Raw genomic sequence first — 5,819 nt, forward strand, 5'->3', positions numbered from 1 at the left:
TAACACCAACTGATGTCATGCAATTGTTATCCTAGTGAAAAGCAAACATTAGCTACATGCTAACACCAACCGTTAATGCTGAAGAATTGTGGTGTTCATAAAGCAAGGGTTGGCTAAATTGATCGTACAAAATGATATCGTGTTAATGTCGTCATAGTGAGACAAAACCTAGTGGGGTTTTTTTCCCCAAAGTGTTTTTCAGATTAAACGGGAGGGCACACTGAACTGCAGACTTCAGAGACTAGTGTGTTGACCCCTGTGACCACCTACCAGAGGTTTGTCCCTGACATCAGGTGTCAGTTGCTCGCTGACATCAGGTGCCATTTTCTGCTGGAAAAGGAAACCGGATAAAATAAATATATGATCAACCTTGATACAGCTCAAATCTCAACACATATTGAGATAAAGGTTCTGCGTGACCCCATTTAGGCATGAGTAGCGTGTGTGTGTGTTTGGAACGACCCCAAAAGTAATAATATAGTAATAATAATAATAATAATCTTTACATAAGGAGCACTTTTCTAAATCCATGTCACAAAGTGCTTCATAAAGGCATCAACATAAAAGTCATAAAATCATCAAGTTTTAAAAGAAAACATATAGAAAATCTAGTGTGTAAAAAACAATACATATCAAAAAATAAAAGACAGTTCAAAGGAAATTAAAACTCAAGTAAAATCAGGAAAGTATGTTTTAAGAAGGGACTTAAAGGTAATCTCTGATTCAGCAAGGAATTTGGAAAAACAAAGAAAACAGGGCCCAAAAGTAATATAATAATAATTATTATTATTATTACTATAATAATCTGTATTTATAGAGCACTCTTCTAAATGTTACATGTTAAATGTTACAAAGTGCAGCAAAATAAATAATACTTTTATCAGATAGCCTTTCCTGATTATATTTGAGTTTTAATTTCATTTGAACAGTTTTTTATTTTCTTGATATGTATTGGGTTTTAGACACTAAATTGTTTTCTATATGTTTTCTTTTAAAACTTGATGATTTTATGAATTTTATTTTGATGCCTTTATGAAGCACTTTGTCATATGGATTAAGAAGAGTGCTCTATAAATAAAGATAATAATAATGACAATAATAATAATAATAATTATTATTATTATTGTTATTATTATTATTATATTATTACTTTTGGGGTCGTTCAAACTCACACACACACAAGCTACTCATACCCAATTGGGGACATTCATCTATGTACAATGTTAAAACACCAGTATGTAAGTCTGTCAGTACTTTTGGGGTCGTTCAAACTCACACACACACAAACTACTCATACCTAATTGGGGACATTCATCTATGTATAATGTTAAAACACCAGTATGTAAGTCTGTCAGTACTTTTGGGGTCGTTCTAAACACACACACACACGCTACTCATACCTAAATGGGGACATTCATCTATGTATAATGTTAAGACACCAGTCTGTCAGTCCGTCAGTACTTTTGGGGTCGTTCTAAACACACACACACACGCTACTCATACCTAATTGGGGACATTCATCTATGTATAATGTTAAAACACCAGTATGTAAGTCTGTCAGTACTTTAGGAGACATTCCAAACACAGATCATTGTCCTTACAGTACATTACTACTTAGGCTGTCATCAGAGAAACACTGGACAATAATACATACTAATATAAAAGGATTCAGCAGTGGTTTAGGTGGCAGGCATACACCCCCAACACTAAGAAATAAGAAAATACAGGCGGAAGGCAGGCTCTCTGTGGACACACACACTGTCACACAGGAATGAATGAGTAGGACCATTTTTGGAGAATTTTCTGCTATTTCAATAAAGAAATTCTTGCTCAACAGGTCTTTAAGTAGCATTTTATAATCTGGCCCCTACCTGAGGTCTGTCGCTTTCTTCGACAATCGGCTGGCTAACATCAGGTGCCAATTGCTGCTGGAAAAGGAAAAAAAAAATGTTACATTCATCTATGTATAATGTTAAGACACCAGTCTGTCAGTCTATCAGTACTTTTGGGGTCGTTCTAAACACACACACACGCTACTCATACCTAATTGGGGACATTCATCTATGTATAATGTTAAAACACCAGTATGTAAGTCTGTCAGTACTTTTGGGGTCGTTCTAAACACACACACACACACGGTACTCATACCTAATTGGGGACATTCATCTATGTATAATGTTAAAACACCAGTATGTAAGTCTGTCAGTACTTTTGGGGTCGTTCTAAACTCACACACACACACGGTACTCATACCTAATTGGGGACATTCATCTATGTATAATGTTAAGACACCAGTCTGTCAGTCCGTCAGTACTTTTGGGGTCGTTCTAAACACACACACACACGGTACTCATACCTAATTGGGGACATTCATCTATGTATAATGTTAAGACACCAGTCTGTCAGTCTATCAGTACTTTTGGGGTCGTTCTAAACTCACACACACACACGCTACTCATACCTAATTGGGGACATTCATCTATGTATAATGTTAAGACACCAGTATGTAAGTCTGTCAGTACTTTAGGAGACATTCCAAACACAGATCATTGTCCTTACAGTACATTACTACTTAGGCTGTCATAAGAGAAACACTGGACAATAATACATACTCTGAAACCCACTGAGTACTACACTGAGAACAAATACCTTACAATCTCTAAGAGATTAAGTAGTATTTTATAAACTGGCCCCTACCTGAGGTCTGTCCCTGACATCAGGTGTCAGCTGCTCGCTGACATCAGGTGCCATTTTCTGCTGGAAAAGGAAACCGGAAAAAAATTAAAACAATCATGATATAGGTCAAATCTCAAGACACAATGAGATCAGTTTCATCTGAAAATGACCAAAACAACTATTATCAACATTAAACAAATTGTACCTGTCTGCGCCAAGGCCAGTCTGAATCCCCGTAATTGTAAGTTATTTCTTCACCTGGGGCGATGTCTCTTAGGGCAAACAGGCAAAGATGTGGCATCCCACCAACATCAATAGCTTTTATCCTACAGTTAGGCTTGATGTGGTCATCATTCACAAGCCTTCCCAGTGACTTGTCTTCAACAGATGCATCAAGACTTAAGGAAAAGAATATTGATGTTAAGAGTAGAAGTTACCTACTTTGTTTGGCTACAGTGTTAAGAAGGGCACGTTTTATTTGAAAGCTGAGCAAACAATTGAGGTAGCTTGCAGCAATATACATTTACAGGGTACTACCGGGGTGGTGAGTCTCTTGCATGGTTTGTTAGAAATTGGGATATCCTTAGGTTAACAGGCCATTCAAAGCTCATTTCCTAAAACTATTGTAATGTATTACACCTGCCAACAAAAGCATATTTATTATAACTTACCACCAACATCCCCCTTTCCATTTGAAGTCAAACAGGAATACTGCTTCTGTGTCATTGTAGTTCTTCGTAAGAAGACCATCCTGTTTGAAAAGTTTACCACGGTATTCAAGCACAAAATCTCCTTTGTTGAAAACCTCCACAGCAAGCACACCTCGACCTTTAAAGTAAGAAAAAACACCAATTACTATTTTTTATCCACTAGCACAGTCTACCATCTTTCAAATTGGAGCCTAATACTTTGCAAGCTAAGGCAAAGCTGTGCAACAGTAGTGTAACATAAAAATACCCTATCAGAGATGGGGACTTGAGTTTCAGACTTGGACTTGAGTAGCACTTAAACTTGTACTCTTTTGTAAACTTTATTGAAACACATTCACCTCTCTACTTCCAGTCCGTCCCCTATGTCTATATGTTACCCTCTTAAATCCATACACACATGTTCCTATTACACTTCTGCCCTTACTACAAGCCTGACTCAGAAGTTGGAAGTTCCCAATTTCCGTTTACAAGTGAACGCAGCATAACCGTTAGTGACGATCTCGGCCGACAGACCAACCGCTGTCAGCAGCGTCACTAACATGGCGGCCTATTTACATCTAGCCCGGGACTGTCGCCACAGACACAGATATTGAAAAACTTGGCAAAAAGGCAAGTAGAAGTGCTTTCATTAGTGGGTCATATGATCAATCACCATTGTTTTAACTCACTCTTTGATAGATAGTAACTTAAAAGGCAATTAAATAGATGAAAATCTTACAGAGTATAACTTTAAGTTGCACACAAATGTGACTTGAGACTCGACTCAGACTTGAGATTTGGGACTTGTGCACAATCTTTTTATTTTTGTACTTTTTGGCGCATTAACATCACAAGCAGAATGTCATTCCCTCTGGTGTAATTCAACATTATTATTATTAATAGGCTGTGTACAACTGACACAAACACGACTTGCAAAATGTAAGAACTTACCTTTGTATGGGTTGATAAAATGCTCTGTGAGACCAGCCTTGTCAGTTTTCAGTTTAATGTGTTGTTCGGCATCCTGTTGAGGACGGACTCGTCTTCTCCTCACAGATCTCTCCATTATCGCTTCATTGCCAGCCATATCATCTGTTTGACAGAATATTTCATGTATAATTAACATATGTGAGCCACCCAGTTAAGCTAACATACATTTATTAGTTTCCTTTATACCAGGATATACATTTTATATTGATAGCTTAGTCACAAACTAATGCAGGCTTTTTACCCTCATAATCAAATCTCTTAAGTAGCAAATGCAGTGGATTTACCTGGAGGAAACCTGTTGTGATCCTCAGTGTGTAGCTCAAGGTATTTACCCTTCTCTCACACACACTCGTTATTTTATTATGCACACAAGAATATATCTCTATATATAATAAATCATATTCCTAACATCAAAATACTGAGTGAAGTTTAGAAAGAATTTAGAACACAGACATCAGTCAGTATTTGTCAGATTTTAAGATACTGGCACAATAAGCTAAACAGTTAAATGACTGGGGACAGAGCAGATTGAAATATCACTTTCTACATATTTACATGTTTATGCTCGTTGAACAGGTGTATTGATAAAGCACTGGCATTGTTCTCCTGAAGGTTTATTGTACTTACAGTGAAGAGTATGAGGAGCTCTGACACAGAGAAATTACACCAAAACATTAAAAAAGTACAGATAAAAGAACCAGTAATGTCAGAGCTTATCAATACTACTGTCTTTAATAATTTAGCCCAGGTGACCGTTTAATATCATGTTTCAGTGCCCATCCTACCACTCCCTAACTAATCTCACACCAAGCAATTCCTGAAAGTTGGCAACCCTGCTAATATTACCTTGAAATGACAGTCTTGATGGTGGCTTGCTGCAGTTCAGTTATTCTGATGTTTAATAAGACTATCCATCACCAGAACAACTTGCTAAAGCTTGTTTTCTACCCAGCTTACTTAGCCAGAGTGCAACTCGCTAGCTAACGTTAGCTAGCGAGTTGCACGTTAGCTAACGTTAGCTAGCTTTGTGGATAAATATCAATTTATCTTCACCAACTTCACAGAAAATTATCAGTTTCACATTTTTTGTGAGTTCACTGTCATAACATGACTGGATGAACCACATGGCATAAAAACCTGATAAACTCTTAAAAGAAACATCAAGTTTGCTTACCTTAAAGGCCGCTCCTCATCTCCCTGCTGTCTGTCTGCAGCTCACAGAGCTCACGCGAGGGGGAGGGGGAGGGGGGGGGCGGGGCGGCGGCTCGCGGCGCGGGAAAACTTCACTTTGTAGGAGTTGAACACAAGATGTTGAATTATCTTTCTATCATGACCACTTTCTTTTAGTTGATTTTAGATTGATCAATTTATTGAATGAGTTTGTAATTTGTGTTTAGTTTATAAATATTCAACAGTGACTATAAGATATAAATAAATAAATAAATAAATAATACAGGCAACAGT

The 5,819-nt window shown here is 37.3% G+C and overlaps 1 long non-coding RNA gene across 1 annotated transcript; it reads right to left on the minus strand.

Moving 5' to 3' along the window:
* Window positions 1-1,871: 1,871 nt before the first annotated feature.
* On the minus strand, window positions 1,872-4,014 carry LOC132977346 (uncharacterized). The gene is made up of 3 exons (XR_009673815.1): window positions 3,900-4,014; window positions 2,698-2,881; window positions 1,872-1,928 (listed from the first exon to the last, which is right to left on the minus strand). It is a non-coding gene; the product is annotated as an uncharacterized LOC132977346 (long non-coding RNA).
* Window positions 4,015-5,819: the final 1,805 nt, after the last annotated feature.

This window comes from Labrus mixtus, chromosome 7, assembly GCF_963584025.1.
Source record: "Labrus mixtus chromosome 7, fLabMix1.1, whole genome shotgun sequence".
Lineage (NCBI taxonomy): Eukaryota > Metazoa > Chordata > Actinopteri > Labriformes > Labridae > Labrus > Labrus mixtus.